Source organism: Acipenser ruthenus, chromosome 44 (assembly GCF_902713425.1).
Source record: "Acipenser ruthenus chromosome 44, fAciRut3.2 maternal haplotype, whole genome shotgun sequence".
NCBI lineage: Eukaryota > Metazoa > Chordata > Actinopteri > Acipenseriformes > Acipenseridae > Acipenser > Acipenser ruthenus.
In genome coordinates, this window is record NC_081232.1 from 3238498 (window position 1) to 3251252 (window position 12755).

The window sequence follows — 12755 nt, forward strand, 5'->3', positions numbered from 1 at the left end:
TTTAACTTGTCAGACTTCTCCAGGATTTTGTTTTGCTCCAACACATGCAGTTCAGATTGGAGATTGGTCGAAGTTGATTTGGCACAATTAAAAGCCACCGTATTGAAACGATATGGATGGTCAGGGCAGGCCTTAGGGCACACTTTTGGGGATTATGTTGTTTTAATAATACTGTTAATAGTAATAGTATTGATTTTGTGGAATAGCATTCAGTGTTTTTGGTGGAAAAAACAACACCGACAGTTAGAAAGGACCATTGGCAGACGGGAAACTGTAAACTTACTGGGAGCCACCATGAATAAGAAATAACACCTGTGTACAGTGATAAACTGTATTTACTGTATTTTTCTATGTTTATTTTTCATTTTTTGTATTATTTTTACGTATGTTTGTTTGTTTTTTTTTGTTTGTTTTTTGCTCATGACATACTTACATGGAGAAACAGCAAAGGCAAGGTAGATACCTACACATAATGGAGAGACTTAGAATGAGAGGAACATACTTCACTATAATATATTATACAAACACGGTACTTGATGTGACTACTCAGAACCAGCGAAGAGGACATCTGAGGGCTCGGGATCACGTAAGCAACTTGGTTGTAGCAGGTCACCCCCCTCCATCTTATATTTTAAAAGTGGGGTATGTTGGAAAACATGGAACAAGTATTGAATAGCAGTTTGCTACGCATGAGGAATGACGGCTGTATTCATGTTATTTTTCTGAAAAGTGATTTAACATTGGATAGAAAAAACTGTTAGTTCCAAAAATGCAAGCACTGCTGTGATAGATGAAAGCTGCAATATGGTAGAGATGTTATGACAACTGAAAAATATTCTTTTGTGTCAAAGCAAATGGCTGGCCAGCAGCACACGGCTGTACAAACAAGTCCTTTGACCTCCAGCCCTGACATGAAAGAAGCTTGCCCTTCGGGGAGTCCACTGGGGTATAAAACTAGTTAAACAGGTTTTTGCTTAGAAAATACAGCTGGTTTATGAGGGGGTCATAAAGCTAGTTTTCAAGGGGACCAGAAGAGACCAGGCTCTAAGACTTCAGAGAGATCCAAAGAGATAATGCCACTGGAATCAAAGGGTCTCAAGAAGATGACAAAAACCAGATGTATGGACCCTTGTGGCACCAGGGGTCTGAGGAATGCACTGAGTTCAGAGGTCGTCACACTAGACTACACACACACTCACACACACACACACACTCACACTAAATGAAATATATGGTAACGGGATAATGAGTTGTACCTTTTCTATTGGTTAAGTGTCAGAGAAAGAGGAGGAGAGAGACACCTATGCAGAAGGGTATTTAATGTCATGCAACGATTGTAAGAGTATTTTGTTTGTCCTGTACCTGGGAACAGACTCCCTGCATATTTCAATAAACCTAACAACTGAGTGAAGAAAAGGACTCTGTGCATTTTCTTGAATCTACTTACTCATCATCCTCTTTTTTAAGTTACATCAGGGTGATTCCTCCAAAATTTCCTTTTGTCGAGATCAGGCTTATTCAAGGTGGTGTGTCCGCAGTCAATTACAGTTCTGCTTTCATGACTTTTATGTTTAGTGAGCTGGGGGTGATTCCTCCATAATTTCCTTTTGTCCTCCACACATTTCAATTGTAAAATGTAATGCCTGCAGCACTTGATATTCCCAGGTGGTCTCCCATCCAAGTACTAACCAAGCCCAACATTGCTTAGCTTCTGAGAGCAGACGAGATCAGGCTTATTCAAGGTGGTGTGGCCGCAGTCAATTGCATTTCTGCTTTCATGACTTTTATGTTTAGTGAGCTGGGGGTGATTCCTCCAAAATTTCCTTTTGTCCTCCACACATTTCAAATGTAAAATGTAATTACAAAAATGTAATGCCTGCAGCACTTGATATTCCCAGGTGGTCTCCCATCCAAGTACTAACCAAGCCCAACATTGCTTAGCTTCTGAGATCAGATGAGATCAGGCTTATTCAAAGTGGTGTGGCCGCAGGCGATCGCATTTCAGCTTTCATGACTTATGTTTAGTGAGCTGGGGGTGATTCCTCCAAAATTTCCTTTTGTCCTCCACACATTTCAATTGTAAAATGTAATGCCTGCAGCACTTGATATTCCCAGGTGGTCTCCCATCCAAGTACTAACCAAGCCCAACATTGCTTAGCTTCTGAGATCAGACGAGATCAGGCTTATTCAAGGTGGTATGGCCGCAGGCGGTTGCAGTTCTGCTTTCATGACTTTTATGTTTAGTGAGCTGGGGGTGATTCCTCCAAAATTTCCTTTTGTCCTCCACACATTTCAATTGTAAAATGTAATTTAAAAAATGTAATGCCTGCAGCACCTGATATTTCCAGGTGTACGGTGTCCATTTTAGGACATCCTCAGACCTTACCCCTCCTCAAGTCAATCGTCAACCCTCCTCGAGTCAATCGTCAGACCTCCTCGAGTCAATCGTCACCCCTCCTCGAGTCAATCGTCACCCCTCCTCGAGTCAATCGTCACCCCTCCTCGAGTTAATCGTCAGACCTCCTCGAGTCAATCGTCAACCCTCCTCGAGTCAATCGTCAGACCTCCTCGAGTCAATTGTCACCCCTCCTCGAGTCAATCGTCACCCCTCCTCGAGTTAATCGTCAGACCTCCTCGAGTCAATCGTCAACCCTCCTCGAGTCAATCGTCAGACCTCCTCGAGTCAATCGTCACCCCTCCTCGAGTCAATCGTCACCCCTCCTCGAGTCAATCGTCAGACCTCCTCGAGTCAATTGTCACCCCTCCTCGAGTCAATCGTCACCCCTCCTTGAGTCAATCGTCAGACCACTTTAAGCCATACTATCCCCTCCCCCTTTTTACGGTTACTGGAATAGCTGGACAGAAGTTTAGCAGTGCAGTTTTACTTGCTCGAGAGACCGGTGAGTACTAGAACAATTTAAAAAAAATAAATAAAAAATACACAAATTAAATAGGCCTATATTAATATACGTACACAAACGTACCTTAATAGGACAGCGTGAGTTAGTGCAGTTCAATGTGTTGTACGTTAATTTGAAAATACGTTAAAGAAACTACGTATATTTTTTTCACATTTTTTAATTACTTTTATAATATAGGTTGCTGGTGTTTTGCAGTGTTGAAAATCAGACGATGGAAAACCAGAACCGTATCTTTTAAGTGAAAACATACACCAATAACTCTTTCTTCATAATCTTATTATTATAATTACATTTTATCGTAAAAGGAGTAGTTTGAACTTTGAAAATGTTTTATTTCTAACATTGTATATATTAGGGTGGGTTTATGAATTTAATCAACTAAAACCTAAGATGCGTTGCTAATAATGACCAATCTTGCTATAAATTAAGCAAGCCTTTGAATACAAAAATAGATTTAACTGTACAAAAATATATATATATATTTTAAATAAAATGTACTATTTTTTTCTCGCAGCCATCTAGGATTTTCTCAGTTGGCATATATGAATACATGTTTGTGTTTTATTTAATTTTTCTAATAATCTTAATTATGTATGCTTATGAGATAGTGAAGTCAAAATAAGGAGATAGTAAATCAAAATAATGTGATACTAATTCAAAATAATGAGATAGTATGTCGAACATAATGTAATTTTAAAATGTATTTATTTTTTTATTTGTGCTGGAAATGGGTTTCCATTGGCTTCCACGTTACGTTTTTAGCGAATTAGTAATTACATATCTTTTTTTTTCCCAGTGGAATATGGCAGACTACAATGATCAGTATGATCAGCTGAAGAACGAATTAAAAGAAGGTAGTATAAACTGTATTTAGCATTTCTAGATATTTAATGTTGCACTCATTTTAAGTTATTAGTATTGTCTGCAGTTCTGTTGCAAAAGCTAACTCTATTTTTTAATTAAATTCATAGCACGAGCATTTTGTGGTAGCTAACTTAAGACGACTGTCGACTTGGTTTTTCAGCTCTGCACACTCCTTGCTAACAACAACGTTTTCCATTACAATCCTACATCAATAATTACATTATTGTAAACTGCACATTTGATTTAATTTGTGATTGTTGTACATATAGGAATCCTGACAGACAATGGGTTTGATACACGCGTGAGAGCCCTGTTGAAAAGGACATCGCAGTCAGACGTCGTCAGTAAATGCCAAGGTAATTATGAGTCATTTCAGTCCTCTTATAAATTGTGTTAAAGCTTGAAAAGTAATATCTTAAAGGGGGCTGTGTTCCTATCAGTGCAAGTTCTTACTAAAAGGAAGGTCGGGATGATTGGCTGTACTGTATGTAATTAATCCTCCGGACTGTAGATGGCAGTGCAAACAATCCAACGACAATTGTTTTACCACATTTAATAATGTTAAATATATTAAGTTGACAAATAAACCCTATGTAGCTACCAGATCACTGCTTTCTATGTGTTTTTATTGGGAAGATGGGTGTTTAATACATTTTTATTTGGGAAGATTTCAAATAAACTATAATAAAAAAAAAACTAAAAATGCAGACCCCAACCCTCGTCTCGTACTCCTTTCAGCAAAACAATATTCAACTGAATAACTCTCTCTCCGGCCTCCTTCAATCACCACGTGGATTCATGGAGAACTTTCTCGCCCCATCTACCGTTCCTCCTACTCGACTGCCTGGTCTTCATTTACTCACTTTTGCGAGTAAAAAATAAATAAATAAATAATTTAAAAAAAAAAAAAACGGATCTCAAACCTCTTTCAACCTACAGCACCTCCTCGCCTTCATCACTCACCTCAGGCTGTCTCTATGTTTAGCCCCCTCCTCTATTTAGATGCTACCTAGCGGGCATTCAGTATCAATTTCGCCTCCAATCTTTCTCCTCTCGTCCGTTCTAGAGATAGCGGATCTCTAGAGAGAACGCTCAGAGGTATGGAGAAAAGCCTGCTCCCCTCCTCTCCATCAAGTTAATCAATCTCTACTGACCTTCTCCTTTGTCTCATCACTGCTCTCTGGCAAGGATGCTTCAACCTATTCAACGACATCGTCATGGAAACCCTGTGCCTGACCGTCGCCTTTGGATTTCTCCGCTGTGCAGAATTCTCAACTCCATCAATTTCCAACTTCCCAGCTCTAGGCCTCAAGTGCTCAGATCTCTCTCAAATCCCCGGAAACCACTTTATCCTCCTCATCAGATCTTCAAAAACGGTCCAATTAAGCCAAGGATTCAGTATCTTCTGTCAGATCCCCTCTTCGACAGCTCCAGATCTATACTTACGAGTCACTGGTTCTCATCCCGTTTATGCACCCTCTCGTCACGGATCGGACTTTCTTCTACTATTTTTCCCCCCATTCATTCTGGATCGGAGCAGCTGCCTCCGCGGCTAGCGCAGGTATCAACACTTTGATTAAGTCTATGGGGCGCTGGATCTCTTCAGCTGTGAACTTTTATATTAGATCATCCTCTGCAGACATCGCCACAGCTCACCAAGCACTTGTTAGCTTGCCCGGAGTGGGGGGCGCCCTCTCCGCCAGGCCCACCAGAGGTTTCCTCCCTGCAGGGGGGTTTTTCCTCTCCACAGTGCGGACGGCTTATAGGCATAGGTTGTCTACTAACATCTCTTGTCTTTTCTCTTTTCTTCTAGCTTTTGTTTATGCGTGCGGCTCTGCGATCTCTTTTCTATCCCACGGTGTGGTTCTTGCGGGGAGCCGGGGGTCCTCTTTTGGGGGGAAGTGAGTCTCACTCCCCCGGCTGTCCGGGTCGGCCTCTCGTCTCAACCACTGCCGCCCGGCTGTTCCTCGCCGGCCTGAGGGGACCCCCAGCCACATCCTATTCTTCTGCTGCTTATGCGCTAAGCCTTCCAGGCCTCAACCTTGCTGTCCCATCTCCTCTCTTCTATTTCAGGTCCAGGACCATTTCAGCCCCCTCATGCAGTAGGCCGTGCCTCCACCTGCCGAGCGGGCCCCGACCGAGGGGGGGGGGTTTCTCTGTTTTCGTCTCTCCTAAACGGACCCGAGACACTTTTTCCTAAGCTCTCCACGCCGCCCAGCTGCCAACTTAGCTGCCTGAGGATGCTGCACTGAGTTGCGAAGGATCTGTCCTTTTGTCCTGTTCGTCCCCTTCCTGTCTCTTGCTCCACTAAACGCCCAGCAGCCAGAGGATGCTGCCTGACCCGTCGGGAGCGAGAGTCAGTTTGTTGTATGTTATATGTCTAAACTTTGCTCTCTCTCTCACTTTTAGGTCACCCAGCAGTCGGAGGATGCTGCCTGACCTGGCGGAAAGTGTTTATATCTAATCCTTTGCTCTTCTCATGTCTCCCTCTCTACGTCGCCCAGCAGCCAGAGGATGCTGCCTGACCCGACGAGAAGGGAAAACTCTTCGTCCCCCCTATCTCGTCCTGCTATCAGTATCTAACCTCAATGTTACTAAGCACCATTCCCAAACTCCAGCCCTCAATCTCGCCATCCTTCAAACTCGTCTCACTCTTAAACTCTCAAATGTCTCACCCCTCTCAAGCCTCCTAAGCAACCGGAGAAATCCTCTCATCTGGTCTCATTCTTAACCCTTTGCGGTCCATTTATTAATCGCGCGTCAGGCACGCCAGGTCTAATTAATTTTCACACGCGCAGTTAATTTTATACGCGCTGTTTAAAAGTATTTTTTTTCACAGTCAAACGGGTTTAAATGGCCCTGCATATCAACAAAGCACACACTAGGCATCTCCAGCCCCTCCCCAGCCTTTTGTTTGCTATAGCGTTCAGCTGTGTAAGAAATAAATAATAATAATAATAATAGTCATACATACCGATCGATCATCTCCAGATCACTCGTTTTATCACCAAACTCCTCAATAATGCGATCCAAGTCATTATTTTATTACTATAACATCTGAAAAAAGCTCTGCAAATGTCCATGATAGTCTCAGTGCGCTGACGCACTTAGCCAGCTTGTTTATTATGGACGCCCATTATCTGATACCTGATACCATGTATGACTATTCATGAAATACGCCTTTTTTTTTTTTTTTTTTTTTTTTTTCCGACTTGTCTCGGCTCCTGTCGCTACCACTCGGCAATTGAATGGTTTTCTCGGCTTTTTCCGGAGAAAAAACGACTAAACATCAGTTTATTGTGTTGCTATAATGATGTCGGACCCAGTCCGACAAAGGACCTGTGAGGAATAATTGCAATGTCGGACCCAGTCCGACAATGGACCGCAAAGGGTTAATATCTCACTCCCAATTTCGCCTCCTCTCAAGCCCTCGTAGGCAACCAGTGAAATGTTAGCCTTTAGGCGTAATTCGGGGGATGCCGTAGAGGGCGCTCTCCCGCTTTGCGCTCCTTTTTTCTTCTTATCCTATTTCCTTTTCTTTAGCCTGTCTTACCTTCCCTCCGTGGCATCCTGCCCGGTAGCGTCCGCGATCTCTTCCGGGTGGAAGCTGATCCCAGTTCAGCCTCATTTAGTATTTCCAGCCAATCGCACAATGCAGCGCTCGCCACGTCAATTATTAGGGCATGGCCAGCACTGCTCCACGTATGTGTTATTGGCTGCCCCTCCTGTCTATCTCGCTCTCTTTTTCTACTTTAACCCAGCACTATTTCCGCTTCCTTGTCTGTGTTTGTTTTTTGTTCCTCCTCCTCCCCTCCTCTGCTCCTTTCTATATCGCACTGTCCGCACAGGGCTCCCTCAGGGGGGGAAGTGAGTCTCACTCCCCCGGCTGTCCGGGTCGGCCTATTGTCTCAACCACTGCCGCCCGGCTGTTCCTCGCCGGCCTGAGGGGACCCCCGGCCACATCCTATTCTTCTGCTGCTTATGCGCTAAGCCTTCCAGGCCTCAACCTTGCTGTCCCATCTCCTCTCTTCTATTTCAGGTCCAGGACCATTTCAGCCCCCTCATGCAGTAGGCCGTGCCTCCACCTGCCGAGCGGGCCCCGACCGAGGGGGGGGGGGGGGGTTTCTCTGTTTTCGTCTCTCCTAAACGGACCCGAGACACTTTTTCCTAAGCTCTCCACGCCGCCCAGCTGCCAGCTTAGCTGCCTGAGGATGCTGCACTGAGTTGCGAAGGATCTGTCCTTTTGTCCTGTTCGTCCCCTTCCTGTCTCTTGCTCCACTAAACGCCCAGCAGCCAGAGGATGCTGCCTGACCCGTCGGGAGCGAGAGTCAGTTTGTTGTATGTTATATGTCTAAACTTTGCTCTCTCTCTCACTTTTAGGTCACCCAGCAGTCGGAGGATGCTGCCTGACCTGGCGGAAAGTGTTTATATCTAATCCTTTGCTCTTCTCATGTCTCCCTCTCTACGTCGCCCAGCAGCCAGAGGATGCTGCCTGACCCGACGAGAAGGGAAAACTCTTCGTCCCCCCTATCTCGTCCTGCTATCAGTATCTAACCTCAATGTTACTAAGCACCATTCCCAAACTCCAGCCCTCAATCTCGCCATCCCTCAAACTCGTCTCACTCTTAAACTCTCAAATGTCTCACCCCTCTCAAGCCTCCTAAGCAACCGGAGAAATCCTCTCATCTGGTCTCATTCTTAATATCTCACTCCCAATTTCGCCTCCTCTCAAGCCCTCGTAGGCAACCAGTGAATAGTAATAACAATAAATCTGATTTTGCATTTATGCAAAGACAGTTTCTTACTAAAAAAATGGGGATGGGGGGACAGGACAGCTGGTAATGTATGACTAACGCATTAAAACAACTAGTAAAATAACAAAATATACTCTTACAAGTACCATGTATTAGGGCCCTTGAATAAAACATGGTATAATACATTATACAATTGAAATGTGTACCTCAAAATGGTTCTGCCATTTGTTTATCCAGGACTTTTTTAAGGCACCATTGAAGCACTCAGCCCTCTGTATGAAAAGGTTTAACACTATTAGGGCCGCCCCCATGTTATTGAACACGCCGACGGGTTCATGTTTGAAGCCTTTTTACTCAGGCATTGTAAAAGACAACCCTACATGCTGTGTATCTATAGAAAGACGAGGTTGGGGTCTTTCAAATGCCGCTCTCTAAGCTTTCCTGTGAGCGTGCCCTCAATACAGCTCTTTAAAATGCATCATTTGTTTACAATTTATACAGTTGGACAACCTGTACCTGTATTTGATCTAGTCAATAGTGAATATAAACTAAATTACAAATTATGACTTTGAAGCACAACATGTTGCTAACAAAAACATTTCTATCTTAATTGTATTTTTTTCTATCTTCTTAATTGTATTTTCCCTTCTATTTGTAATTTTTTTTCTTCAATTTTTATTCTCAAAAAAAAAAAAAAAACTTGCCTGATTATGAACAGACTTTCCAAATCGAATGCTGTTTGCACCTGATAATGAATCTTCATGTCGGTATCTGAATGCCATCTGCATGAGTGCCACTGTGGTGTTCTCCTGCCCTCCTGTCTGCTCTCATGAGCCTGGGACAACCTTCAAAACAAGTTAAAGCATTTTAAAAGTTATATAAAGAAGGTATTGCTAAGAACTACAATGTTGGACATTTTTAACCCTTATGCTGTATGTTACACCTTTCAATATTTTTTTCCTTTAATCAAAATAATTTATATTTTTAACATGTTATTTTGGTGTTTGTTTCTTTTATCATACACTTTTTCATAATTAATGAAAGAACAGCCACACAAATAAGATTACATTTATCTGTGATCAGCAAATGAGCTTATTGTCTGTCTTTTATGAAGCTATTAGGCCTTAATGTAATACAAACCATTTAACGCTGAAACTGCATCCAGAAAATATCTTGCAATAAAGTTCTGTTTACGGTTTGAGGTTCCTGCTTTAATCCAGATCAGATACCGAGAAAACCTATTTGTATAAAGAGTTAAAAAAACGTAAGTTACATAAAGATAGATTGATAGATTATAGATAGATGCATGGATGGAGACATACAAAAGATTTTTTATCAAAGATTTAAAAAATATAAGTGGTTACATTAATGTTTAAATAAAGGTAGAGATTGAAAATCATATAGAGACAACAAAATGAAAAAAGTTATTTTACAGCATGCGTTTTAAAGCTGATTTTGTTGTACTCATTGTCAAAGCACTTCTGTCTTTGATCTACATGTATATTTATTATTTTCACATACCCATCAATGCAAATGTGAATCCAAATTCCATAAAACCTTAGTTTATCATTTCCTGCAACATGAATACAAAAAAAATTGATTCAATGTTCTTTTAGCTTCTTTGTTATATACCCTACTTACAATATGATACTCAGTACTTACCATCTATATGCCAGCTGTCATTGGGTCCGTGACTAAAGTAATTCCTCCTTTCTATTCTTTTTCTCCCTGCACGACGTCTCACAAGACCGCTACCACCCAGCTCTCTCATGAATTCATGGACATCATCTCTATAAAAATAAGGTTATTTATATACATTATACAGTGCCCTAACTAAATATTAGAGACTACGACATATTAGAGAATGCCCCTAACAGCTGTAATTGCAGCTGGAGGTAGTCCTACCCGCTATTACGGGTATTCTCTAATATTTCGTACCATCAAATATTTTGTTAGGGCAATGTATGTACATATATGGCGCGCATATATGTATGTGTATATATGTGTGTCTGTGTGTGTTTCATAATGTTTGCTTCATTCTTCATTAATTATAATTCTATCTAAAGCAAAGAAATCAAACTCTTTTGAGACATAATTGAATAAGTACCATTATGTGTAAAAAAAACAAACTAAGAAAAATACCTTATGAAACAAAGGTGTCAAAAGGAAAAATAACAAAAAGATCCCAACGTAAGTATTTATCAGGGAGCTATCTATTAATGTACAGAAAATGATATATACCTGTAGCAAGGCCGGAGACCCTTTCCGTCCCTTATTCTCCTGTACATTGCTCGAATACCTTTGGCTGGTGACCAATGTTTAAGTTCATTCTGGAATATAGAGTGAAATTACATTATATATCATCATCATCATCTTCAGCCTTTTTCAATCCACTGCTGGATGAAGGCCTCCCCAAGATTCACACTATATATATATATATGTATATACACACACACACACATACAATTAAAATAATTTGTTTGGTAAATCACAGTTTAAAGGTTGTTTTTATTACAAAGGGATAGCTAGGAAATCTATTGAATACCTCTATAGCCTGACGTATTGCATGCAGTGGTCTGTGATCACTTCTTCGCCTCAATCCCAGTGCTTTAAGAATTCTTCTCAGATGCCTTTCACTTAAAACAGTAAACATAACTTAAGGTTGGCATTAATTACATAGGTGAAACAGAAGAAGATTGTAACTGACATATTAACCTTAGGGGGAGTGTTGAAATATTAAAGATTACATTTTCTTATTTTTTTTTGTTGAAGGTGAATGATTATTGATTAGAGGTAGGTGAAAGTTTGCACTGTAGTATTAACTGTATTTACTTAAAACAAACATACTGTATTTTCACTAACCTGTTATATCAAAATGAGATGGTAAACTGTATATAAATAAACGTGTGTTGATACAAATCATATGACCGATCACAAACTTAAGTGTTAATCTTTGTTTGTAGAATAAATGTCCTTTCAAAAACCTTGTTGATAACTCAAATATATAAAAGAGTTAATTTATATATTATGCACAAAAGTAAGTTAAGAAATATAAATAACTTACGACATTTTGTGACCACGGGCTTCAAGCATTCTCACCATCTCTTTTTGGGTGTACCCATCATTAAAGAGTTTCAGGATTAGTTGATCTGAAGTACGGTGATAGTGAAGGTTGCTGTAATTTAAATAAATCGAATACACTTTATTTTATGAGGTTAATGTAAATGTAATTTTGCATTATTCGAAAATAAAATAATTGCAACCAAATCTAATGTTTTTATTGTATTTTATTATATTACTTTATATGTAGCTAGCTACTATCAATTCAGTAATTCGGACATTCAATTATCTTTAGCTTACTTATTAACACATTATTTTCACGAATATTTAGATTAACTCATAAACAACTTTTGAAATTAAAATAAAGCAAATAAAACGGTAAGTGTGCATTTTACCTCGAAAAATATGAGTTATTGGTGTATGTTTTCACTTAAAAGATACGGTTCTGGTTTTCCATCGTCTGATTTTCAACACTGCAAAACACCAGCAACCTATATTATAAAAGTAATTAAAAAATGTGAAAAAAATATACGTAGTTTCTTTAACGTATTTTCAAATTAACGTACAACACATTGAACTGCACTAACTCACGCTGTCCTATTAAGGTACGTTTGTGTACATATATTAATATGGGCCTATTTAATTTGAGTATTTTTTATTTTTATTTTTTTTAAATTGTTCTAGTACTCACCGGTCTCTCGAGCAAGTAAAACTGCACTGCTAAACTTCTGTCCAGCTATTCCAGTAACCGTAAAAAGGGGGAGGGGATAGTATGGCTTAAAGTGGTCTGACGATTGACTCGAGGAGGGGTGACGATTGACTCGAGGAGGGTTGACGATTGACTCGAGGAGGGGTGACGATTGACTCGAGGAGGTCTGACGATTGACTCGAGGAGGTCTGACGATTGACTCGAGGAGGGGTGAGGTCTGATGTCTGACGATTGACTCGAGGAGGGGTGACGATTGACTCGAGGAGGGGTGATGATTGACTCGAGGAGGGTTGACGATTGACTCGAGGAGGGTTGACGATTGACTCGAGGAGGGGTGACGATTGACTCGAGGAGGGTTGACGATTGACTCGAGGAGGGGTGACGATTGACTCGAGGAGGTCTGACGATTGACTCGAGGAGGTCTGACGATTGACTCGAGGAGGTCTG

General features: G+C 40.8%; 3 non-coding genes across 3 annotated transcripts; all 3 read right to left on the reverse strand.

Moving 5' to 3' along the window:
- Positions 1 to 1640: 1640 nt before the first annotated feature.
- LOC131713019 (5S ribosomal RNA) lies at positions 1641 to 1759 on the reverse strand. The gene has a single exon (XR_009314906.1). It is a non-coding gene; the product is annotated as a 5S ribosomal RNA (ribosomal RNA).
- Positions 1760 to 1873: 114 nt separating this feature from the next.
- LOC131718441 (5S ribosomal RNA) lies at positions 1874 to 1992 on the reverse strand. Its single transcript, XR_009317339.1, has one exon. It is a non-coding gene; the product is annotated as a 5S ribosomal RNA (ribosomal RNA).
- A 98-nt stretch (positions 1993 to 2090) lies between these two features.
- Positions 2091 to 2209, reverse strand: LOC131719665 (5S ribosomal RNA). The gene has a single exon (XR_009318563.1). It is a non-coding gene; the product is annotated as a 5S ribosomal RNA (ribosomal RNA).
- Positions 2210 to 12755: the final 10546 nt, after the last annotated feature.